This window comes from Bos grunniens, chromosome 6 (genome assembly GCF_055505025.1).
Source record: "Bos grunniens cultivar Pamir isolate PY7600 chromosome 6, Bosgru_T2T1.0, whole genome shotgun sequence".
In the NCBI taxonomy this organism is placed as follows: Eukaryota; Metazoa; Chordata; class Mammalia; order Artiodactyla; family Bovidae; genus Bos; species Bos grunniens.
The window spans coordinates 96,456,820-96,484,611 of record NC_141170.1 but is presented as its reverse complement, the minus strand read 5'-3'; the positions used below and the strand labels follow the sequence as shown (position 1 = coordinate 96,484,611).

The following is a 27,792-nucleotide window of genomic DNA, read 5'->3' as shown; positions in this document are numbered from 1 at the left end:
GATGGCGAGGGGCAAGTAGGCATAACTGGTAGTTCCCAGTCTTATTAGCACTAGCCTTTTAAAAAACTGAAATACAGCATACTGCAGAAATAAATGCAGTATCTATCAGAGGTAAAAATATCCCTCTATCCATCACCCAAGAAATAGAATATTACAAGTTACATAGAAACCTTTTATGTGACATCCCAATAATTATACTCCAACCTCTTCCCCAGATGTAACCACTCATACTAACTTATAACCATAGATCTGTTTTGAATCATACATGAATGAAATTATATGTGTATTTCAACCGTTATATTTGTAAGGTTTATCTAAGTTGCTTGTAGAAGTAGTTTGTTCATGTTCATTGTTATATTCCGCTTGTGGACAAGCTGCTCTGTCCATTCTGTTGTAGCTATTTGAGTTGTTTCTACTTTGGGGCTGTGTGTGCATGCGTGTGTGCTAAGTTGCTTCAGTTGTGACCGACTGTGCGATACTATGGACAGTGGGCAGATAAAGTAGATTTGTAGTACCAATTAAATGCTCAGTTCTTCCAGTTTTCTTACACTAAGGTTAGGATTGATGAGAAAGGAGTGGGACCCTGAGACATTGAATGGGGACAGTTGGGCAGACAAGAATGAAGCTTTGGGGCAGCTCTGTCTCGTAAGTTGATTCCTACTGTCCTCAGAATTTACCCTCGCCACCTCCCAGTTCCTCCAGGCAAATCCCGACATAGCATCCCCATCAGAGGAGTACACAGCTTGCTCTGGCAAGTGCTAACCTACAGAAGAATTAAAGATCTTGCTGTTTTGACCAGTGAGAACCCGAGGAATTAAATTTGAAGCATCTCATCCAAGTCACAGACTTGGTACTTCTTGATGGGGAGAGATTTGGCTCCTTCAAGGAAGAACCCTGCAATGCAGCCACAGCAGTATAATCATTGATCTTCTCTAGACACAGTGGTCTCCAAACTTGTCTGGACATAAGAACACCTTAGAATTCTAAAGCCAAGGATACACCCCAGGCCAGTTAACTCATCATTTCTGGGGGTAAGACAGGCCTTTCTTTGTATTTTTTAAGCTCCCCCAGTAATTCCAGTGAGCAAGTTAGGCAATCATTGTCCTAATCCTTCTCCAGTGGCTATTTATTGGTTAGAATAGGGGCCCCCAAGAAAGTCGAGTGACAGATGGAGTCCAGGCCTGAGTCTGGCTAACAGCCCAGAGAGACCCATACTGGTTACTTCTCCAACCCCAGATGTGTGGTAAGAATGAATACATTTTAATAACTGAAGCAATCTTCATTTTCATTTCCTGACCAATGGAATGAGTGTTGTTATGGTAGGTAGGACTAGATAGAAGTTCAGAACTGATCGATACCACTCCCTCTCAAGACAGTAAAAGAAAAGCAGTACAGAAGTTAGTGCCCCTGTGCTGGCATGACAACTGATAGCATATTCCCATTTAAATTCCATGTGTGATCACCAGATGGATCATGGAGATGACAGTGTAAAAACCAGATGGGTAGTGAAAGATGACAATGGATTATTGCAGAGCTTAATCAGGTGTGGGTGGAGGTGGGGGGCAACTGCAGTTGTTCTAGCTGTGGTATCTTCATTGGAAGAAATTAATATAGACTTTGACATGATACATAGGTATTGATCTAGAAATGTGCCCTGCCCCCACTCCCACCTCCTTTCTAATCAGTAAAGAAAATCAAAAGCATATTGCACTTAAATGACAGTGACAACGGTAAACCCTAACTGTCTTGTCTCAGGGCTATGTCAACATTCCTGTTGTTTCTGTGGTGTAAAGGGACCTTGATCATATCACTATGCCACAGAATATCATACTAGTCTATTATAGCAATGAAATTATGTTAAATGAACCTAATGAGAATGGAGTAGCAAGCATTCTGCATGATTTGATAAGACATATGCCTGCCAGAAGATGCAGCAATAAACCCAGGACTGCACCAAGTTTCTAGGGTTGCAGTGGCCGGAGACATGTTTGAGTATCTGTTCAAATAAGTGATGGGTAGTTGTGTTTCCTACCACTACAACAAAGAGAAAGGAAAAAAGGTGTAGCAGACTTCTGGGGGTTCTGTAGGCAACAAAATAAAGCACATTTGGGTGACCTGCTCTAACCTGTTTTCTGGGTAACCGTAAGATTGCAAGTTTTGATGGGGGGTGGCCTTGTGATTAGGCAGGTCCATTGGTACTGGAAGTTCACGTGGTAAGGAATATTAAATGAAGACTTCGGTAAGTTCCCATAGGGGAATTACAACACAGACCCTTCGGTTTGGAAATAAGGACATATCTTCCTCAGCCAACAACATTTTCTTTTGTTTCTTTGAAAGGCTGCTCCAGATTTGCTCCTGCTACCTGGTAGGATGGAACACCTGCCCATGGGACATCAAGTGACTGCGTGAATAATCAAACCACCTGTCGTGAACTGATGTTATCTGATTCACCAAACCATACAGCTGGATGAGCACAGAAGCAGTCCACTCCCTGTTAGACTGGGAACTGGCTACAGCTAAACTAAATGAGCAGGTGACTCAGACTCCTGTAGTCCCTGACCCTGCTCCTTCAGCATTTCTCCCCCAACCCATATAAATTGGCTTCAGGAGGAGTTCCTTCTGACCAATTAATGGAAGAGAAAAAAAGTGTGGGTCCTATTCATTCTTGAAAGAATCTGCAGTGAGCTGGCCACAGCTGGATGTGAATGGTCAGTAAAACCACCACTCATCAGTGGCCCCAACACATAACAGTAAAGGGAATCTTTCCATAGGGAATAACTTTAGGAGACATGGCCTGAGGTAAGGGTATATACTTGTCACTGGCTTATGAGTTGACAGGCCAGACGAGAACTCAGAACAAATCAGAGAACTGGCCAGTTATGATACAATAACCTGCAAATTAGGGATGCTGGCCTAAACAATGAAGTATATGCTTAGAATCCATAATCAATATATGGTGCTACCTTCCCCAGAAGGTGTATAGAGTGGGGATGAGAGTAGTCCCTCTATTTTTCAGTATGATTAATTTTGTAAAAAAAAAAAAAAAAAAATCAGGTGGCATGTTTTCCAAATTTGGTGAAAAGCATAGAACTATAAATCCACAAAGCTCAGTAAATCGCAAGCAGAAAAGTTACAATGAAAGTCACACCTATGCATGTTATAGTCAAACTGATAAAATACAGAAAAACAAAAGCATCCAGAGAAATTATACATTATATGCAAGATGACAGTTGTATTTTTTTTAAATAAGCTTTTTAATGGAAGCATAACATATGTATAGAAAACCACAAATATAGTTGTTTAGCATGACATCACAAAATGAAGGTAACTATAGTCACCACCCACATCAATAGCTATGTCCATTCTTAGTCATTACTCTTCATCCTTCCCAAGGGTAATCACCATCCTGAATTCTAACACCAAAGATTAGGTTTGATAGTGGTTAACCTTTATATAAATTGAATGCATAATGTATCTTTAGTTTTTGGCTTCTTTTATCTAACACTGTAAGATTTATCCATGTTGTTACCTGGAGCAGGTAACATTCATTCATTCATTTTCATTGCTATTCAGTATTCGACTTTATATCACATTTATTTATCCATTCCATTCCTGATAGATATTAGAGATGTTTCTAGTCTTTGGCTATTAGGAGAGCTTCTATGAACATTGTTGTGTATGTCTTTTGGTGTACACACATACGCATTTGTGCTGCATTCTCTTATTATGCCTAGTAAACCACTAGAGGAATTTTTTGGTCCGTGAAGCATCAGTCTTAGTGGCTTTGGAGGCTTTAGTACTCAAGGGAGGAATGATTCCTAGGAAACATGGTTTCAGTGAATTAGAAGTGGACATGGCTTGCTGGCAGGACTTTTTCCTATCATTAACCAACGGGGGGGTGGGGGTGGGGTGCAGGGGGAACACTACTGACAGAAGGGAACGAGTCCTTTTAAAAGGGGCAGCTTCGATTGCTGTTGCTTAGTGGAGTGAGTAGGACTTTATATGGAATGTCTGATGTTCACCAGTATTCTCTTGGCCAACAGTCAGTGAAAACACTAGGGTAACCCAAAAAGGACCTCCACTTGGTTTCATCTTCTAAGAATGAATGTTTGGATCACCCTACCTGGCTCAGACGGTAAAGCGTCTGCCTGCAATGCGGGAGACCCGGATTTGATCCCTGGGTCGGGAAGATCCCCTGGAGAAGGAAATGGCAACCCACTCCAGTACTCTTGCCTGGAAAATTCCATGGATGGAGGAGCCTGGTGGGCTACAGTCCATGGGGTCGCAAAGAGTCGGACACAACTGAGCGACTTCACTTTTACCTGATAAAGAATTCCATTAAGCTTAGGTGCAAGCAAGGAGTGAGAGAAACCTAGATGGGTGGTGATAGAAAGCAGCTATGCTCACAAACCTAGTCTTCATGACCAGCTAAAACACTTTTATGAAACTATAAATTATGTTTTGTTACTTACTTCTTTTCTCCCTTACCATATATGAAGAAGTCTGGGGTGGATGTTTTTGGCTTCAGATGAGAGTGTGACTGAATTGATACCACCCCATGATCAGCTATCACCCGTCGCTGATAGAAGGAGTGTATGGTGGAAAAGAGTTGAGATAAGTGCTTATATTCCCCCTGGCTCCCTCCATTAGAGGTTGCCCTGAACTGAATGTGTACCGTGACCAAAGAGCTTTGCCTCTCTCACCTTGAACTCTTGACAGTTCTCTCTCCCTCAAGACTTTGGTTAATTTCTTCTGTCTCTTGGAGCTTAAGAGAGGTACAGTTCCCCTGTTGTTAGCCCTGGATTACAGAACTATCCTTGTAATTCTCTTATACCCTATACACACATTTGTAATTAGTCCCTCTGTTTAAAACAAACAATCCTGATTGTGTTACTTGTTTCCTGTTAGGGCTCTTGACACGTGAGCTTTATATCTCCTGTATTGTGTCTTGGATATTAGCATAGCCAGTCTTTCTTTTAGTTTTTGCATATCTCTTCACTTTAAACTTTTCTGTATTCTAATATTTACCTCTTGAAAACAGCTTAAAGGTGTATCTTTATAAATCCAAGGCAACAGTCTTATCTTTTAATTGGGATAGTCAATTTAATGTTATTACTGATATATGAGGCTTTAAAGCTGCTATCCTACTGTTTCTTGTCTCCCGTGCTCTTCACTCTTTTTTCTCTGCTTTCTTCATCCTTTGTGATGCGTCAGATTTATTTATTCCCCTTTTCCTTATAGTTATGTATTTTTGTTGTTGTTTAGTCGCTAAGTCATGTCTGACTCTTTTGTAGCCCCACGGACTACAATCCACCAGGCTCTTCTGTCCATGGGATTTCCCAAGCAAGAATACTGGAGTGGGTTGCCATTTCCTTCCAGGGGATCTTCCTGACCCAGGTGTCAAACCTGCGTCTCCTGCACTGGCAGACAGATTCTTTACCGCTGAGCCGCCAAGGAGGCCTGCATGTCTTTTTACTATAGTTTAATTGCTCTAGAAATTAGACTGTGCATCCTTGACATCTAAAAGTCTAGTATAGGCACTTCTCGGGTAGTCCAGTGGTACAGACTTCAGTGCTGTGCAGGATCAATGATAACAGCACTTATCAGTGCTGATCCTGGTATAGGATCAATGCTGGGGACCCAGGTTTGATCCCTGGTCAGGGAACTAGATCCCACTTGCAAAACTAGAAGTTTGCATGCTGATATAGAGTTCACATGCCGCAACTAAGACCCATCGCAGCCAAATAAATTAAAAATAATAATAAAAAAATAAAAGTCTAGTATACTTTAGTACTTTATCCACTTCCTGGACAACGTGAATACCCTTGACCACTTTATCCCCTCTTCTCAATTTATGTGTTGTTAATGTTAAAATCTGTATGTTTTAAATACCACAATAAGTCAGCATTGTTTTGTAAAAGTAATTATTTGTTGACATTTACCCATATATTTTCTTTACTGTTCTTCATCCCTTTCAAAATCTAAGAACTTCCATCTGAGAACATTTCTCTCTACGCAAAGGTTACTCTTTCCTCCAAGGCAGAGGTGAAAAAAGTGAAAGTGAAAGTCTGGCAGTTGTGTCCGATTCTTTGCGACCCCATACATGGAATTCTCCAGGCCAGAATACTGGAGTGGGTAGCTGTTCCCTTCTCCAGGCGATCTTCCCAACCCAGGGATTGAACCCAGGTCTCCTGCAATGTAGATTCTTTACCAGCTGAGCCACCAGAGAAGCCCAATTTTCAGTTTCTGTTTGTTTGAAAATAGCTTTATAGTGTCTTAACTTTTGAAAGTTATATCATCTGAATATGAATTCTGTTTTTAGTACTCTAAAGATAGCATCATTTGGTTCCAAAGGAGCTGTCTTATTGTCATTCATTTGATAGCGTAATTTTCTTATCTACGGATGCTCAACATTTCCCCCTCTTTGAATATCAGCAGTTAGCATCTTTCACTTTTAGCATAGTTAACATAGTTCACTTTTAACATGAAGTGCTTAGGTGTTATTTTCTTTGCCTTTTCCTTAAAGGTTTATAATGCTTCTTGAATCTAAAGCATGATGCTTTTTGTTTGTTTGAGACAGCTCTTTCAGTGTTGCTTTGTTACAGTCCCTCATGCTTCTCCTTCTGGGTTCTAATTATATACCTATGTGGGACTTTTTTTTTTTTTACTCTGTATCTCCTACCTTTTAAATTTTTTCCATTTTTCATCTTTTAGTCTTTTTGTTAATCTGTCTGCAGATTCTTCTGAATTTTCTTCCAGTTCCCTAATTTTGTCTTCAACTCTGTATAATTGGCTATTAAATCCATTCACTGGGTTTTTGTTGTATCTTTCAATAATAGAATTCCATTTGGTTGTGTTTCCATTCTCCACATACTTACTCATATTTTAAGTTCCTGAACAGATTAATCATAGTATTTTGGGGAATTTGGGGGAGGGCTGTGCCACATATCTTGTGGGGTCTTAGTTCTCCCCAGCCAGGGATTGAACCTGGGCCACCTCAGTAAAAGCCCTGAGTCCTATCCAGTGGACCACCAGGGAACTCCCTAATTACACTGTTTTAAAGTCTTCGTTTCATAATCCCCGTGAGTCCTGTTTCTATGGTTGCTTCTCTGTCTTGTCATGTCATCTCATATACCTGATTATTGTTTTATGTGTGCTGGATATTGTATATAAACAATTGTAGAGATATTTTGAGGCTTGGGATAGCATGAGTTTCTTTTAGAGAGGATTTTTTTACTTCTTTAGGTAGCGAGGGCCATTAGTATCCTCAGATCACTGCAATCCAGTTGAGAATGGAGATGATTCAGTTCCAATCTATTTTTGGTTCACTCTGACTTGTAGGGTGCAGCACGTTAGAATCTCAACAGAAAGACTGAGGTGCTTGTCTCTTGGTGAGCCCAACTCTAGTTTTTCTCCTCTTCTACCCTCATCTAGGTCTGTGAGCTTGCAAAAGGCTTTGTTCTTAGTTGCTTCTGGAAGAGACAGAGGCCTCCATCAGAGAGGCTGTAAGCGCCTCTCCAACCTGTCTGCCTCTACTAGGTCTTAGCCGTGAAATCCTCACAGTTTTGAGAGCTTTCCAATGCCTTCAGACAGATATATTTCTTTGTCTCAGCTTTCCTAGTTGTTCTCAGCAGAAACGTGATCAAAACCACATAGTCCTTCATTACCAGAAGTGGAACCGCAGCGGTCTCATTTTTTTTAATTACAGTATAGCTGATGCACAATATTGTACTAGTTTCAGATATACAACACAATGATTCACAATTTTTAAAGGTTATAGTCAGTTTATAGTTATAAATAAAATAACCATATTCCCTGTGCTGTACAATACATCCTTGGAGCTGATTTATTTTATGCCTAGTTGTTTGTATCTCTTGATCCTCTACTCCTATTTTGCCCCTTCCCTAGTCCCTGTCCCCTTTGGTAACCACTAGTTTGTTCTTTGTACCTGTGAGTCTGTTTCTTTTTTGTTATATTCACTAGTTTATTTTTTATATTCAACATATATATGAGATCATACAGTATTTGTCCCTGACCTATTTTACTGAGCGTAATACCCTCCAAGTCCCACTGTGTTGTTTGCAAATGGTAAGATTTCATTCTTTTTAATGAAATAGTATTCCAGTGTGTGTGTGTGTGTGTGTGTGTGTGTGTATATATATATATCTCACATCTTCTTTAACCATTCATGCACTGATGGACATTTCTGTTGCGAAGACTTTTTTTTTAATGTCAAAAATTTTACCGCTGCTTCCTGCCCGCTCTCCATCAAAACACACAAGGTAGTAGTTATACATATACATGGTCTATAAACTATATATAAATAATGCATATATATATAATAAATGTTCAGGTCCCTGCAATAATTGTTACTCAGGGATATGTAACTCAGAGAAGGGAAACACTGCTAAAAGCAAAGGCAGTCTCAGGAAAGTTAAAAGTTATGTTCAAAGGAACAAGAGAAGCCCGGTATGATTAGAGATTTCACATATGAAACAGAGATAAGATTCTGATCTTTACTGTCTGCATAATAGGAAACCATTGGCAGCTTCTTTATTGAGATATCTTTCAGTAAAAGCTGTGTTTAATCTGATACTGATACGCAAGATAGAGGTAAGAGTAAAGGCAGAGAAAATCACTAGAAATCTAGAGTAATGGACCAAATATGAGTTGATGAGAGGCACCATAGTGTAATGAAAAGAATGGTGACATTAGGATCACAGGACTTGTAATTACTGGTCCTGTCAACTTAGGCAAGTAATTTAACTTCTTACTCTGCTTCCTGTTTACATGCCAGTCACCTTGTAGGCCCTTCAACAGGATGATGAACTGTTTATAACTTCTGCGTTACTCACAGAGTGGTTATACAAATACAATGATGAAAATATTTTAAAATGTATATTAAAATGTATGCATTTGAAGGCCCAACACAGAGACTGATGAAAGATAAAAGAAAAAAAAAATTAACTCCAATATTGAATCTTGAAGACTAGAAAATACATTCATCTAAATATGTCAGTTAGAAGAAGAGCTGATTTTGGAAATCAGGAAAAGGGTTTGTGAAAAAATAGTGATTTACTTAATTTTAATTGTGGAAATGTTCAGCAGGTAGTTGTTAGTTACATTTACTAGTTTCATGTATTATTAGGTATTTTTCATGTGAGGTCATTTCATTCAGTCTCCTTCATAAATTTTTAAGTTCTTAGAGAAAGAAATTATTTCCTTGGGAATTTGTATTCCTCTTCATTTTTAACTTCAAAAAAAGTTTGTACCTACCAACTAATTTGATAAAGTTTGATTTATTTTGTCCAATTCATTGGTAAAGTGATTATATAGGGCATTGACTGGTTTAAAGATTGTTTGGTCCTCTCAGTTGAATACCAAACTGTAACTCTTTATGTACCTCACTCTACAAAGTTGTCATGCTAGTACCTTACCATAATCCAGGCAAACAGATTCTTTAACCTGTATTTGAATTCCATGTGAGACATAAAAATGTCTTATAGAAAGTCATATGTATATGTTTCTTTTATATTTTAAATGTATATGCTTTTCATTTGGATCCTGAAATTTAAGATGGTTTCTATTCCTCCTGAAATCCTTCATTTCTCTTAATACTTTTAAGTTGAGGTACAGTTGATTTATAATGTTGTGTCAGTTTGAGTTGTACAGCAAAGTGAGTCAGTTGTACACATACATATATTCACTGTTTTTTAGATTCTTTTCCCGTATAGAGGCCATTACACAGCACTGAGTTCCCTGGGCCATACAGTAGGTCCCTATCAGTTATCTGTTTTATACACCCATGTTGTATGCATGCGTGCTAAGTTGTTTCACTCACGTGTAACTCTGTGCAACCCTATGGACTGTGGCCCGCCAGGCTCCTCTGTCCATGGCATTCTCCAGGCAGGAATAGTGGAACGGGTTGCCACACCCTCCTCCAAGGCATCTTCCTAACCCAGGGACTGAACCTGCATCTGTCTCCTGCATTGGCAGGCGTGTTCTTTACCTCTGGCACCACCTGGGAAGCCCTATTTTATACATAGTATAATGTGTGTATGTCAATCAATTTTTCCCTCTAGAACTTTAAAAAAATAAATTGTAATGAACACTCAACTGTATCAGTCACTTACTATCTTTTGTGCTTTAAGAATTTGCCTCTCCTGCCCAGTTTGGCATCTCTAGACTGCTGTACTGTGTCACCAAATCTGTAACTTTAAATTTCTGATGGCATCCAGAATCTTGGTTAAGTTTGGACTTCCTCTCGTATCATGGTTTGCTCCTTCTCATTGTAGTCGTTTCCTCTATTCCTACATGAATAGAAATTTGGTAATATAGAGCTGTTTACCTTTCCTATTTTTTGCCCATTATAATTTTCTGTGTTTAACATCCTTTGTAGTAATTCTTCTACAAAAAATATTTTATGTATTTTTTTATTTCAGATCACGAAAATAATACATTAGCACCCTTCCTTACCCATTACTCAAACTTTGGCATTCTCAACCTTAGGAAACTTCGAAGTAAGAAAAAAACTGAGCAGCAAGGAAAATAGGTGTTGTAAGCTTTGTTCTGTAACAAAAATATTGATCTGTTCTTGAGGAATCGTTTCACAAAGGTGAATTCTCCATGTAACTGAAGCTTCATTATCCATCATGGACAGTAAGTTAGTGTAGTTTGAAGGGTCTTTACCAGTATGCTGTAAGTTTAACAACTAGCCTCTCCAGGGTTAAAAAAAAAGTTCTGATTGTGATGTTTGCTAATTCCAGTGGGGTTAAATACTCCCACTGTGACTCTCACTTCAAGCTAACACAGGACATCATTGAACACAGAGTTGGAAAGAGGGGTGGACTATCAGATTATAAGATTTCCCTCATGTGCACACAACAGACATAATCATAAAAACATGGATAATAATGAAATAGTAAACTAAAAATGAGTTTTGAGTATTTATTATTCAGTAATATTGGATTTTACTATATTGACTCATTGGAAAAGACTCTGATGCTGGGAGGGATTGGGGGCAAGAGGAGAAGGGGACAACAGAGGATGAGATGACTGGATGGCATCAGTGACTCGATGGACGTGAGTCTGAACTCTGGGAGTTGGTGATGGACAGGGAGGCCTGGCGTGCTGCGATTCATGGGGTCGCAAAGAGTCGGACATGACTGAGCGACTGATCTGATCTGATCTGATCAGTTTATATAATTTCTGATAATGGCTGTGTTTAAATTCTGCAGAATTCTTAAACTTTTTTATTTCATTTATTTTTAAACTGAAGGATAATTGCTTTACAGTATTGTGTTGGTGTCTACCAAACATCAGCATGAGTCAGCCATAGGTTTAACCCTTCTGAATCAGCACTCCTGAGGCAGCGTGAGCCAGCCCTAGCACACTGCTGTCGATGCTCTTAGCTGTGAAGTGACAAGGACTGACCAGTATGAGTTGAAGTGGTTCTGCTAGCTAAAGCTAAACCAGATTTAATACTCAGATTTATATAGTGAACCCTGAAATTCCACTGTCACACAAAGTAAAGTCCTTGATAAAAATAAAGTCTACATATTCTTCGATGCATATGCTACCTTGTTGTGTGACTTGGTTACTTCTTAAAATCTTGGCTGCTGTCAATGTTTAATCTGTGTTGCCTGTAAATAAATACTGACTAAAGGAACCCAACAAGCAGTGGGCAAAAAAATGGACATAGACATTTCTTCAAAGAAGGTATATGAATGGCAGAGCAGCACATGAAAGGATGCTGAACATCGTCAATCACCAGAGAAATGCAAATTAAAAGGACAATGAGATACTACTACATACCTATTAGAATGACTAAGATTGAAGACAAATCATAAGAAGGCAGGAGGAATTGGAATCCTCATACACAGCAGGAAGGAATGTAAAAAGGTATAGTCACCTGAGAAAGTGTAGCAGATTCTTAACGAGTTAAACACATGCCTACCATATGATCCAGCGATTCCACTTCTAGCTATTTACTCAAGACAAATGAAAGCACATGTCCATATGAACAATCATACAAGAATGTTCATAGCAGTTGTATTTGTAACAGACAAAAACTGGAAACAACCCAAATGTCCACAGGTGAATGGATAAAATAATTGTGGCATATCCATAAAATGGAATACTACTCAGCAACTTTAAAAAAAATGAACTATTAAGAGACACAACATAGATAAATCTCAAAACAATTATGCCAAGTGTAAAAAGCCAGAGAAGAGAATAGGGCATACTCTTATGACTCTATTTAAATAAAATTCTAGAAAGTACTAATCAGAAAACAGACCAGTGGTTTCCTGTGTATGAGGGATAGAAGAACGAGGGGGAGAGAGTTCACACAGGAGTACAAGGACACTTGTAGTGTCATTTTGATTTTGGTGATAATTTCACAGGTGTATACATATGTCAACTCATCAAACTGCATACTTTATATGCAGCTTAGTTTATTGTCAATTATATTTCAATAAAGCTATTAAAACACAGTCTACTCTCATATGACCAGGAGACATGAGCAAAAAAGGAAACTGCTTTGTTGTGCATAACTTAGTTGCATCTTTCATGGTAAAAATGTATAGGTCCTTTGGGCAGCCCTAGGCATATCGCTGTTGTCTTTATCACATGCTGTTAGGCCAGATTCTCTTCATCTGAGTGCCTGTCTTCACATTTATCTCTAATTAAACTTCATATTGTTTTTGTTGTTTAGTCGGTAAGTCGTGTCTGACTCTTTTGTGATCCATGGACTGTGTAACCTGCCAGGCCCCTCTGTTCATGGGACTTCCCAGGCAAGAATACTGGAATGGGTTGACATTTCCTTATCCAGGGGATCTTCCCGATCTGGGGATCGAACCCACATCTCCTGCATTATTTGTTTTACATGTGACTGTTACAGTGAGGCTTCAGTATTAATATTCATTAGATCTTTGGTTTTTCAGACCGTGTTTAATGAACACTAGGGATACCCACAGAACCATCTGAGGTATCCTGAGTGGAAATGGGGAGTGAAGATGGAAGGAAAGTGATGATCTGAATGGACAAGGCTTCAGATGTCAACCCAGGCACATTGTTTTACAGACTTAAGGACTACTGGGGAGAAAAATAAAATATGAAAACAATGTAAATTTTACAAGCCAAGCTCAGAGCTTGATGCTTGGTAGATGTTCAGTAAATATCCACTAAGTGAATTTTGATTAAATGTAAACTGCCTCTCCTTTCTACACACCCTCTTTCTCAATTTGGCATAAAAAGTTTTATTCTGTCATTTGAGTTTCTTGAGATGGGAACAAACATTTATTTTTGAGAAGAACTGTTGATTTTATACTTTAAAAACAATTATACAACAACATGGAAAACTTCGCTAACAAATTCATGATCTTCTACATTACGCCCTTAAGGAGGCCTTTTTTTTCCTTTCTTCAGTTCTTCAGTTTCCCTCTTCAGTAGTCCCACACTTACCTCCTTTTCTCATGCCCAATTCAGTCATCACATAGCTCTCCTTCCTATTTTACCAAGAAAGCTGAGAACATTGATCATTAATGGCCAACCTCCTGCCTCCTCACACCTAAAATTTATCTTCATTTTTATGAAGATAAAATTTATAGAAAATTTTATCTTCATTCTAATCTTCTTGACTGTAGTCCCTGATAGGTTGCAGTGCTAAGTCTTGTCCAACTCTTTGCAACCCCATAGACTATAACCCACCAGATACCTCTGTCCATGGGATTTTTCAGGCCAGAATACTGGAGTCATTGCCATTCCCTTTTCCAGAGGATCTTCCTGACCCAGGGATCAAACCTGCATCTCTTGCATCTGCTGCTTTGGTAGGTGGATTCTTTACCACTAGCACTGTCTGAGCAGCCCAGATACATTTATCCCTTTTATAGAATCAAATACTGTTTGACCTCCTGTCATGTCTTCTGAAGAAACTAATTAATTAATCTTGCCATTCTGTTCTGTCTCATTGGAAAAGACCCTGATGCTGGGAAAGATTGAGGGGAGGAAGAGATGGAGGCAACAGAGGATGAGATGGTTGGATGCATCACCAATTCAATTGACAAGAATTTGAGCAAATTCCAGGAGCTAACGAAGGACAGGGAAGTCTAGCTGCAGCCCATGGGGTCACAAAGAGTCAGACATGACTTAGTGACTAAATAACAACAAAAACCACCTTTGATCCTGAGTTCCTCTTACCTAATACATGGGAGAAATATCAATAGCCTCAGATATGCAGATGACACCACCCTTATGGCAGAAAGTGAAGAGGAACTAAAGAGCCTCTTGATGAAAGTGAAAATGCAGAGTGAAAAAGTTGGCTTAAAGCTCAACATTCAGAAAACGAAGATCATGGCATCCGGTCCCATCACTTCATGGGAAATAGATGGGGAAACAGTGGAAACAGTGTCAGACTTTATTTTTATGGGCTCCAAAATCACTGCAGATGGTGACTGCAGCCATGAAATTAAAAGACGCTTACTCCTTGGAAGGAAAGTTTTGACCAACCTAGATAGCATATTCAAAAGCAGAGACATTACTTTGCCAACAAAGGTCTGTCTAGTCAAGGCTATGGTTTTTCCTGTGGTCATGTATGGATGTGAGAGTTGGACTGTGAAGAAGGCTGAGCGCCGAAGGATTGATGCTTTTGAACTGTGGTGTTGGAGAAGACTCTTGAGAGTCCCTTGGACTGCAAGGAGATCCAACCAGTCCATTCTGAAGGAGATCAGCCCTGGGATTTCTTTGGAAGGAATGATGCTAAAGCTGAAACTCCAGTACTTTGGCCACCTCATGCGAAGAGTTGACTCATTGGAAAAGACTCTGATGCTGGGAGGGACTGGGGGCAGGAGGAGAAGGGGACGACAGAGGATGAGATGGCTGGATGGCATCAGTGACTCGATGGACGTGAGTCTGAGTGAACTCCGGGAGTTGGTGATGGACAGGGAGGCCTGGCGTGATTCGATTCATGGGGTCGCAAAGAGTTGGACACGACTGAGTGAGTGAACTGAACTGAACTGCAATATCCTATTTCTAATTCCCTGTTGTGGCCAAGCTCTCCATTTTTTCTCTTTCCATTCAGTTCCCAACACTTCCCTAGTATATATGTAACTTCTATACCATGTGACACTTGATATTTGGAGTAGGTGGTCAAATACTTTTTAGTTGAATAAACTGGAATCTGTGGAGGAAAAAGTCACAAGGTGAGACCCGAAAAATCCAACATTAGGTATGTGACAAAAGGATTTTTATAACCTCTATATCAGTGTTTCTCAAACTAGAATATTTGAATTCTTTACCAGATACTTTTCCTCATGTTGCGATTTATTTCATTAATCTACAGAAAGAAATATAAATATTGTCCAGATCACCTGGATCCCACTTACAACTTAGTACTACCGTGTGATTCCAGAGCCTGTGTCATGTTTAGGATTATGATCTTGTTAGTACCATGTAACAGTACTTTGTCTTAGGCAAACGAGAACAGACATAGATAACAGTTGCTTATTTCTGGCCATCAGTGGAATGACATCAGTGAAAGAATGAACAAGGTCTCCTAAAGTGTCTAGTAGAGAAAGCTGGTCACTATATATAGAACACAGCAGTTAGTTATGCCAAATATAAAAGAACCTAAATTGTAGCAGTCAGCTCTATATTTGTTTCTAGAGGTGATTTAATTTGTAAAGAATAAAAAATCAAGTAGCACAAAGTATTAATTTTATTAGTTTACATTTTCCCACATTTAATATATAAACTTAAGAGCATAAAGTTTATATCAAGTATTTTATTTTTATTATAGTATTATATGTTATTGTCATCTTAGATATGTGTGTGTGCGTATATATATATATATATATGATTTTATTACATTCTAATAAATAACTGGAGGGGAAACCTCAAAAATTTTTTTTTCTTAACGTCAGCTCTACCCATTAAATACCCTGTACTATGTGTCTTTACTGCAGTTTAGTTCAGTTAAGTCGCTCAGTCATGTCTGACTCTTTGAGATACCATGGCCTGCCGCACTCCAGGCTTCCCTGTCCATCACCAACTCCCAGAGCTTGCTCAAACTCAGTGTCCATTGAGTTGGTGATGCCATCCAACCATCTCATCCTCTGTCGTCCCCTTCTCCTGCCTTCAGTCTTTCCCAGCATCAGGGTCTTTTCCCAGTGAGTCAGTTCTTTGCATCAGGTGGCCAAATATTAGTTTCAGCTTCAGCATCAGTCCTTCCAATGAATATTCTGGACTGATTTCCTTTAGGATGGACTGGTTGGATCTCCTTGCAATCCATGGGACTCTCAAGACTCTTCTCCAGCACCACAGTTCAAAAGCATCAATTCTTCATCACTCAGCTTTCTTTATAGTCCAACTGTCACATCCATACATGACTGCTGGAAAAACCATAGCTTTGACTGTATGGACCTTTGTCAGCAAAGTTATGTTTCTGCTTTTTAATATGCTGTCTAGTTTGGTCATAGCTTTTCTGTCAAGGAGTAAGTGTCTTTTTTAATTTCATGGCTGCAGTCACCATCTGCAGTGATTTTGGAGCCCAAGAAAATAAAGAATCTCACTGTTTCCATTGTTTCCCCATCTATTTCCCATTAAGTGATGGGACTAGATGCCATGATCTTAGTTTTTTGAATATTGAGTTTTAAGCCAACTTTTTCACTCTCCTCTTTCACTTTCATCAAGAGGCTCTTTAGTTCTTTGCTTTCTGCCATAAGGGTGGTGTTATCTGTGTATCTGAGGTTATTGATATTTCTCCTGGCAATCTTGATTCCAGCTTGTGCTTCATCTACCCTGGCATTTCACATGATAAGTTAAACAAGCAGGGTGACAGTATACAGCCCTGACGTACTCCTTTCCCAATCTGGAATCAGTCTGTTGTTCCATGTTCAGTTCTAACTGTTGCTTCTTGACCTGCATATGGATTTCTAAGGAGGCAGGTAAGGTGGTCTGGTATTCCCATCTCTTGAAGAATTTTCCAGTTTGTCGTGATCCACACAGTCAAAGGCTTAGGCGTAGTCAATAAAGCGGATGTAGATTTTTTCTGGAACTCCTGCTTTTTCGATGATCTAACGAATGTTGGCAATTTTGATCTCTGGTTCCTCTGCCTTTCCTAAATCCAGCTTGAACATCTGGAAGTTCACAGTTCACATACTCTGGAAGCCTGGCTTGGAGAATTTTGAGCATTTCTTTGCTAGTGTGTGAGATGAGTGCAATTGTGCAGTAGTTTGAACATTGTATGGCATTGCTTTTCTTTGGGATTGGAATGAAAACTGACTTTTTCCAGTCCTGTGGCCACTGCTGAGTTTTCCCAATTTGCTGGCATATTGAGTGCAGCACTTTAACAGCAATTATTACAACTATTTTAGGTCTTTCTCACAATCACAACTCATCTAGATTATTTCAATACCACCTCAATTGGTCTCTTTAATCTCTATCCTAACATAACACTTTTGCTAAATCTTTCACATTACTATCATAGTTATCTTCTCATGATTAAAATATGATCATGACTTTATGCTAAAAATTTAATTCCCTCGTCCCATACCCTTCACAATTAAATCTGAGCTCATTAACATGGCTTATAAGGCCCTCAAGATATCCAGGCTTGTCTTGGCCAAGTTTTGTCTCTTTTCATCTTTGCTCATTCATCTCTCCCACCCGTACACACATCACCACTACTCCTCCTGTAGTCAAAGTACGTTCTAAACTACCAAAGTACCTTGGAAACTTACTTTCCAAAGTTTTGGAAACTTGTAATTCCCAAAACTTATCAGGCCAAGTTCTCTGATTGTTTTGCACGATGTTCCCTCTGCCTAGGAGCATTCCTTTTTTTTTTTCCCTGGCATGACCTTCTTTTTATTTGTTTAAATACAACTCCCTTCTGAAGATGGCCTCCCCATCTCCAGCTGGCTTGGGCATATCAGTATTACTCTATGATCCCAGGTGGCACAGTGGTAAAGAATCTCCCTGCCACTGCAGGAGACACAAGAGTCTCAGGTTTAATCCCTGTCAGGAAGATCCCCTGGAGAAGGAAATGGCAACCCACTTCAGTATTCTTGCCTGGGGAAATCCACAGACAGAGGAGCTTGGTGGGCTACAATCCATGGGGTCGAAAAGAGTCAGACATGCCTGCTGCTAAGTTGCTTCAGTTGTGTCCGACTCTGTGTGACCCCATAGACGGCAGCCCACCAGGCTCCCCCGTCCCTGGGATTCTCCGGGCAAGAACACTGGAGTGGGTTGCCATTTCCTTCTCCAATGCGTGAAAGTGAAAAGTGAAAGTGAAATCACTCAGTTGTGTCTGACTCTTAGCGACCCCATGAACTGCGGCCTACTGGGCTGCTCCATCCATGGGATTTTCCAGGCAAGAGTACTGGAGTGGGATGCCATTGCCTTCTCCAGTCAGACATGACTAAGTGAGCACAATATTACTCTATATATGCACTTATAGCATTGTATACATCTAATGGTGAGCTCATAGTTAATGGGCTCCCTACATAAAAATTTTTCCTAAAGGTGACAGCTGGCTTTTGTCTGTGTATCTTCAACATCTAGCTCAGTGCCTAGTACATAACAGGCACTCTATTTTTTTTAAATGAACACTTAAGATGGGAGTGATTATCATCAACAAATCTCTGTTACATTAACATCCTTTGGCCTAAATCTGAAGATACCACCTAGCCTGCTGCTGCTAAGTCGCTTCAGTTGTGTCCGACTCTGTACGACCCCATAGATGGCAGCCCACCTAGCCTACTTAGACCTAAATATCAGGGTTTTTTTTTTTTTTTTTTTGAAGAATGTTTTAAATTAGTTTTTGGCTGCGCTGGTTGGTTGTTGCTTTGTGTGGGCTTCCTCTAGTAGCCATGAGTGGGGCTACTCTTCACCGCAGTGTGCCGGCTTCTTATTGTGCCGGCTTCTCTAATGGCAGAGCACCGGCTGTAGTCTCGTGGGCTTCAGTAGTTGCAGCATGTGAGCTCAGCAATTGCAGTTCATGGGCTGTAGAGCACAGGCTCAGGAATTTTGGCACACAGGCTTCACTGCTCCGAGACATGTGGAATCTTCCCGAACCAGGGATCAAACCCGTGTCCCCTGCATTGGCAGGCAGATTCTTATCCAGTGCACCACCAGGGACGTCCTGAGTATCACTGACAACTCACCTCGAAAGCAGTCCCATTTTATAAATCCACATTTTTAAAACTGTAAATAAGGAATTTGGGGGGGAAGGCAAAACAATTATATATGAACATGTTACAGGGACCAGATTTTTAAGCTAGCAAGTATTAATACAAAAAAAAGGCAACTAAGTTATGTAAAACTGAACCACTGTAAATAATGGTGGTACCCTGAATTCTGTTCTTCCAGCTAGAGTAGGAGACCTTGTAGTGCTTGAGTAAAGAGGAAGAGGAAAAGGTTGCCTCTTCACTTCCAGTTCCCTCAAGGGAAGTCTACCTTTGACAGTTTCCTTCCTACTTCTTTCTGTAAATCTCTCCATCTAGTTTCCAGTGTCCTTAACCATCCCTTTTGTCCCTAATCATAGCCCTGTCCAAGCCAGGGGTACCCATTTAGCCCTACCCCGAAAATACTCCAGGGTAATCTTCCCCTTCTCTCCATTTGCACAGAATAGAAACAAGGAATGGCTAAATTTATATAAACCTTCAAATATCTAGTTATGTCTTAACTCTTGGCCTTTGTGTCTAAATTACTGTTGGAGAATTGATCAAGCATTGTAGCAACCATGTTCTTTCTTGTATAGGTCTTTTTGTAAGATGGGGAACCTGTATCATGGTATCATGCTGTTCTTACTGTATATGATAAAGTCCATTCACATTATTACTTAATCATTGAGATTTAATACATTTTGATGATGGGATATCTCTGAAATTGTCATACTTCAACATCAAATGAGCCAAATTCTTAAAAGTTTTTAGTTTTTAGATGTAGTAGAATGTTTCTTAATAAGTTTTAGTCTTTCTTACTGTGCCATGTGTTAAATCATTACTTCCCTGCAATGAAAAAAATCAACAGGTACTAGATAGTATTAATGGAGAAGGCAATGGTACCCCACTCCAGTACTCTTGCCTGGAAAATCCCTTGGACGGAGGAGCCTGGTAGGCTGAAGTCCATGGGGTCGTTGAGAGTCAGACACGACTGAGCGGCTTCACTTTCACTTTCCACTTTCATGCATTGGAGAAGGAAATGGCAACCCACTCCAGTGTTCTTGCCTGGAGAATCCCAGGGCCGGGGGAGCCTGGTGGGCTGCCGTCTATGGGGTCACATAGGGTCGGACACGATTGAAGCAACTCAGCAGCAGATAGTATTAAAAACTAAAAGCCTCTCATATGTGGCTCCATTAAGCCACTCAGATACTATATAGATCGATTCTTTAGAACCACACAGTACAACATTCCCATAATCACACCTAATTTAAAATTCTCTAATGGAAGAATTTTACATTTATCATCACTGTCTTATACATTCTCACCTATATACTTAAATAGTCAAATTCAGTATGGGTTAAATGATAATTTTGGTCTAAATTACAACACATCTCTGTTTAGATTTTGTAGATTGTTATTGAAACAAGAAACACTGTCATTAATGTTGGGAAGTAATTCTAATTTGAATTCCTTACTTTTAGTTAAGTACGTTTAAAGTTAATTTGTATTTTGGAACCCAAAATTACGGCAGCCACCCCAGTGGCTTCAGCCCATGCCACAAACCTAAATGTCAGTCAGCTTGCACTTACATGAAACACCTAACTTAGAAACCTAACATATACCAATCACAAACTTCCAACTCAGCTTAAATAGCTCACCTGACCCTAGAAAACAGGACCTGCTGGCCTTACAAGAAAATCCCTGACCTCTGAGGCAACCGTGCTCTGTTTTGGTGTTGCTGCTTCTAATGATCTATAAAACTCTCTCTTGCCTAAAATCCCTGGAGAAGGGAAAGAGTGTTCCACTGCTTACACCCTCAATCTATGGATTGTTTTTCCTTGAATAAAGGACATCAAGGGACATCAAACTCATTACTAAGTTGTTTTAATTTTGTCATTTGATAGCACCTAATCCTCAAATTTCTTATCTAGATGATTTACCCCCAATTTTCAACTACTTGATTTTATTTGAAATTTTAAAGAAAGATTTCTATATTTAGAGTATACCAAAATCAGATGTATTCTATTTCTGATCATAATCAAGAACTTTAACTTTCAATAAAATATGCTATTTAAAATTAATGTTAATCACTATGTTTTATGCAAATACTGATAAAAATACCTCCAAACTTAAGACTGACAGCAAATGATTATTATGTTAAAACCAAATCTAAATTACATTGTTGTTTGTATTGAAGGAAAAATCTCTTACTGGATATAAACATCAGGTTATCATCAATAACCTGAGAAGTATGAGATATTGAAAATATTCAGTAATAAGAATATTCTTATTTCAGACTGATCTCATGTTTTTGTTCTAATTCATTAGTTTTTAAAAATCTACATTGAGGTAATTCACATACCATAATACCCAGTCTTTTTAAAGTGCACAGTTTAGTGAATTTCAGAATATTCACAGAGTATTATGTAATCATCATCATTATCTAACTTTCATCACTTCCCCATAAAAGACCACATACTCATAAGCTGCCACTCCCCATTCTCCCTGCCCCTAGTCATCTACTAGTCATTTCATATGAATGGAACCATACAGTACATGGCCTTTCATGTCTGCCTTTTTTCATTTAGCAGAATGTTTTCAAGCTTCTAGATACATGTTGTAGCAATATCAGTGTTTTGTTCTTTCTTATTAATTAAAAATATTCCATCATATAGAGACACCATATTTTATTTATCCATTTATTAGCTGATGGACATTTGAGCTGTTTCCACTTTTTGGCAGCTATGAATAATACTCTGAACATTCATGTATACAACTCTTTACATGGAAAGTGCTCAGATTTAATTTTTAGCTTTACATTTGGGCATGGTTCATTATGTGCCAAAAACCATCTTATTTTAAGGTCAAACGATGTTCTCAGCATGAAAATAAGTCTCCTAAACCACACTAACTTGTCTTGCTTACAAAATAAAATTGTGAACTGGAAAGATATAAAGACTAATTTGATTTTTATGCAAAAAATATCAAATAACATTTGAGTTGGGGTCCATATTACCTATTCCAAGTAGAATTTGGAAACATCCAGTTTACATATTTATAACTTTATATTAAATCTGGACCATAACATTTGTAATTTAATCAATAAAATGGCATAAACTGTGTTAGAGCCAGTGTCCTTAGCAAGCTATAAAACTATGACAACACAAGTCAGAATGGCCATCATTAAAAAATTTGCAAGTAACAAATGCTGCAGAGGGTGTAGAGAAAAGGGAACCCTCCTGCACTGCTGGTGGGAATGCAAATTGATGCAGCCACTGGAAGACAGTGTGGAGATTACTTAAAAAGCTAAAAATAGACGAGCCATATGATCCAGCAACCCCACTGCTGGGTATATATTCAGGGAAAACTAATTTGAAAAGATAAAACTCAGCGTTCATAGCAGCACTATTTACAATAGCCAAGACATGGAAGCAACCTAAATGTCCATCAACAGATGAATGGATAAAGATGGAATACTACTCAGTTGTAAAAAATGAATGCAATAATGCCATTCGCAGCAACATGGATGGACCTAGAGATTATCATACTGAGTTAAAGACAAATACCTAACAAACCATGATGAAGAAGAGGATCTAAGTATACGTATAACTGAATCACTTTACCGTGCACCATAAAGTAACACTGTAAACCAAGTATACTTCAATTAAAAAAAAAATTCTGTAACAAAGATACAAAGATCTGAAAATACAGATGTAATATTAATAACGTAAGTATATGTACTAATCTGTGTTAACTACATTTTAACTAACCCCTGTACTCACATTATTACAATAATGTGGCTACACCGACGCATTTGTATAATATTAGGACTTCATAATTTGGATTCGTTATTCTGTTGCCCCTTTTAGAAGAATATAAAGAATGAAGAAAATTAGCATAAAAGTGGCAACAGAATAACGAATCCAAATTATGAAGTCCTAATATTATACGAATGCGTCGGTGTAGCCACATTATTGTAATAATGTGAGTACAGGGGTTAGTTAAAATGTAGTTAACACAGACTAGTTATTAATACTATTAATATTACGTCTATATTTTCAGATCTTTGTAACTGTCACAGAATTTTTTTTTAATTGAAGTATACTTGATTTACAGTGTTAGTTTATGGTACACAGTAAAGTGATTCAGTTATACATATACTTAGATCGTCTTCTTCATCATGGTTTATTAGGTATTTGTCTTTACCGTACTTAGTATGATAATATAAATGGCATTATTGCGTTCATTTTTTACAACTGAGTAGTATTCCATCATGTACATATATTACATCTTTATCCATTCATCTGTTGATGGACATTTAGGTTGCTTCCATGTCTTGGCTATTGTAAACAGTGCTGCTAACGAATAGCAAGAAGAGATAAGAAAGCCTTCTTCAGCGATCAATGCAAAGATTCATGGGGTCGCAAAGAGTCGGACACGAATGAGCGACTGATCTGATCTGATCTGATTCATTAAGAAGGAAGACTGTGTCAGTTCTTCAGCATTTTTGTATGTTTTTAATTTCTGAATGTAACCATTTATTTCAATATATAAAACTGTAATCTTTTTTAGCACATTGCACACTACAATATAAAAAATGATTATTTTCTGTTTGTCAGATGGGGACATTTCTATCATTGTAACTCAAATAGGTTAAATGCAACTGTCAAGTGGGTTCTGTATATTACCAGATATGTGAATGGTGTTTTAAAATCTGAGCTACTCCTAAACTGCTTCCTAAAACATCAAAATACTTGTAGGGCATGGTCCTTTTCATTTTAACCTTAGCAAAACTGAGTAGAAATACGTTTGTTAGTGTAAATACAAACAGAAAGCATAATCAGCCAATAAATCTACTCTAATGACAAATAAAAACGAATTTGGGATGACATAATCAGTTCTCTCCATTAAGCATGGATAATCTAGAACTTCATATATTAGGATTTATTTACATGCAGTAATTTCTTGGATACAACCCTGATAGTAATCAATATAAAAAATACAGTAGCACTATTATAATACAGAGGTTTAATTTCAGATATGAAAGCATGTTTCTAGGGCATGGAAAGACATGAGTGGATTTCTTCATCTTCTAAGCAAAATTCCATTACAAAAATTTCTGTAAAACAAACCCTCTTCTAGCCTCAACCGATAGCCCACTTATTTTAAAGGTGGTGTTGGATATAAGCAATATAACAGCAAAGGGAGAATTTAGAAAATTCCTTTTATAACACAACATTGTAAATCAGCTATATACCAGTGAAAGCATTTTGAGGCAGTGAATATGTATTTGTTACACTAGTGGGCAAATTAAAGTTGGCTAATAGTCGAAGGGTAAAAAAATAAACACCTTAGTAGTTGAGAGAGCGAGCTTTTCAACTATATTTCAAGTTAAAAAAAAAAAAAAAGAGCTTGGAGATCAGACTGCCTAGGTTTAAATCCTGGCTTTATTAGTAACTGTAAGACCTTGAATGTTTCCCCTGTGCAATGGGGGTTTGATGAGATAAAGAATTCAAGCGCCCAGCACATAGTACTTCAAATAATTGTTAACACCTATTATTAAGAATTTTAAATATATATTACTTTTAATATATTTCATCTTTGCTTATTATTTTCATTTTGCAGTTCTTCCACCATGACTTATGTGTAAAGGCGTGTAATAATTAAGAGTGATACAGTAAAACCTAAATTATCTGGAATGCTTGAGAAACCCAAAGAATACATTTATAGGTATCAAAAAATAAAACAAATGGGATAAATTTATTTCCTATCCTATAACATGCTTCCATGTCTTCTAAACAGGAGTATACCAGTGGTAAACTTTTTATTAATAAATCACTATTATTATGGATATCAATTATATTTCTATGTTAAAATTTCATAATCTCTTAAAAGATTACCCACAGGAATATGCCTGTTTGATTCCACCCAAGGATTTTTTAACATTAAGTCAATGAATACAATTCAGGGAGTGTGTGAAATTGAATTTAAAAAATTACATCTTTATATTCACTAAATCTCCCAAGTGAAAATTAGTATTTCCTTCAATTATGAATGAAAGCAGCAAACAGCTGTACCTACATATGTATCTCCAACAGGAATCACAGATCCTTTGTATCACATTACAACTGTTGCAAACTCTGGAAATTTTATGTTTATTATTATTTCAAAAATTTGATCTTTATTAGAGCCGCCAGTAGATCTTACTGTATTAATAATAAAGGACATATATTCCCATATCAAAAGTTTATTTTTCTTGGGACTTCCCTGAAGGTCCAGTGGCTAAGGCTCTGCTCCCAGTACAGGTGCCCGTTTGATCCCTGATCAGGTAGCTGGATCCCACATACTGTAATTAGGAGTTTGTGTAATGCAAGTAAAAATTCTGCATGCCACAAATAAGACCCGGCACACATAAATAAATAAAAGTTTGTTTTACTTTAATATTCTGAGATTCTGTTTCAAGTTGTTTTATTTTGTAATGCTATGAATTCTGTTTTATACATTTAAAGGCATAAATGTAAGAAGAGTCCATGGTTTCACCAGACCGCTAAAGTAGTTTGTGGCTCAAAAAAGTTAAGAAAGCTGACTTCAAATTCGTCCCAGTCTGCTGTGCTCTGTTAATTTAGAACACTAACATGGTCCATTATATTTTCATACCAAAGTTTGTTTAGATTAGGGTAGTACAAATTAGCTTCTCTGGGACTTTTCTTCATGGACCCCTTGGATATCATGCATTCTCACTGAGTAGGTAGGAATATTTCCTGCCTTGTACCTTGGCTTCAAAGAGCAAAACAAGAGGGAGAAATAAGTTAAATAAAAGTAGCTTGAGATACACTGAAAGTAGAAATATAAAACATTCTACTCTTCCACTTTCTAAATTAAGAGATAATAAATACTCTATTCAATAATTTACTCTGGCATTAACTGCATGGGTTCAAATTCTACATCTATTTATCAGCTGTGTGACCTTGGGACAGTAACTTAATCTCTCTGTGCATCAGTCTCTCTATTTGTACAAGGAGGTTAATAAGCACTGTACCTGGTACATTATAAATGTTCCATAATGTTATAGATTTGTTTCACTCTATGGCCAGTTAATGTTTGAGCAATTAATAACATTTATACAGCACTGTAGTCTACAGTGCCCTTTCACATGCATTATGACATCTGAAGCACATAATAACCCTGTGAGAAAGGACAGCTATTATTACACCTACTTTAGTGTTGAAGGAACTAAGACAAGTAACCTTACCAATATCACACAAATAGGAAGCAAAGAAACAAGAACTCAAACCTGGATTTCTTCTCTCACTCCAATTGCCAAATCCTTTGTATCTACCACATTAGACTGGTTACAAGAGAGAACAAAAGAAAGCTTTATTCAGGGAAGAGGGAGGGGGCAGAGGTGTCAGCAGGCCATGAGGTAAGCACTTCTGTGCTCTGGAACTCACAGGGTGGTCCTCTGAGTAATCTATATCACCTAGGACAGTGTTAGAATTATAGAATCTCAGGCTCCACCCTGGCCTACTAAATCAAAATCAGCATTTTTGAACAAGTCTCTAGTGACTGAAGATACTAGTTTGAAAAGCAGTTTCACTAATTGTTCTAGTTATGCTATTATGATCACTTGAATAATATACATTTATCACATACCTAAGAAGTGTTTATTAGGTAATACTCTAGCTTACTGCTTTCCTTTTTTAAAACAGGAATTTTTTGAAAACAAATTTTTATATCCATTTAATTCTTAAAGACCTTCACACTGTGAGACCATTAAGGAGCGTTAGAAAACTTTAAGCAGGTCAGTGTTTTATCTTTCAATTCCTTTTAAAAATTAGCGTCTTGCTACCCTTTGCCTGAGGTATGATACACCGGAAAGCAAAACCACCTGTCCTTTGTTTTCACCGGCAGAATAAAACCGTACGTTTCTCCCCCTGGATATTTCAGATACTTTCAGTAAGTATTCAGTTTCTCGGACTCCAAACTCTGATTTCTTTAATGAGTTTTGTAACTTTCTGGCTCTAGGGACTGAAACAGAGCAACAGGAAGAAAAAGGTATTAGGCCTACTCCCATACCTAAACTTTGCCGATGGTGACCATTGATTATAAAGGCAAGTAAACAGCCTGCCCCAATCCCTATTCCCCATCCTAATCATTCACAGTTGAGCTTAATTTCTAGGCTGCTCTAATTCCGGGGATTGGTCAATCGGCACTCTCTTCTCAGCGTTGATCCTCGAGGCCCTGGGTCAGAACAGCACTGACTTTCCGCACGTGGGAGCACTGATCAGTGACCTGCCAGGTTCTATTTAAAATAACTGTTCCCATTTTGAGGGGCGACTCCTCCCAGAGGTTAATCAGTCCTGGCCAACAGGCGAGCCAATGTCCCTCACCTGCTACACCAGAAACTTCAAACGCAGACTCAATCTAGACTAAAGGTATCCAGTAATTAACGCATAGTTCCTCCCACCGCAACATTCCTGATTGGGCGCGTGAGAGAGGGATGTGTCGGCTCGCGCTCTTACCAGTCCGGGGAATTCCATTTCCTCTCCCTCCCACCAACATAAGCATTCAGGGGCGGTGCTTCCCGGTCGACGGCCCGCCCCAGCTCGAGCCTGTGGCCCATCGGCATCTC

The 27,792-nt window shown here is 38.4% G+C and overlaps 1 long non-coding RNA gene across 8 annotated transcripts in view; it reads left to right on the top strand.

Annotated features, from left to right (window-relative positions):
- The window catches only part of LOC147371050 (uncharacterized), a 35,218-nt gene extending 11,164 nt beyond the window's left edge, over nt 1–24,054 (top strand). For 2 of the 8 annotated variants that reach the window (XR_015165746.1, XR_015165749.1), the window contains one exon: nt 2,338–3,474. This is a non-coding gene — a long non-coding RNA (uncharacterized LOC147371050). Of the gene's footprint in view, nt 1–2,337; nt 3,475–12,944; nt 13,271–13,739; nt 13,830–13,978; nt 15,901–23,482 lie in introns of those variants that run through there. The other 6 variants (XR_015165747.1, XR_015165751.1, XR_015165750.1 and 3 more) reach the window with 6 other exon arrangements.
- Nucleotides 24,055–27,792: the final 3,738 nt, after the last annotated feature.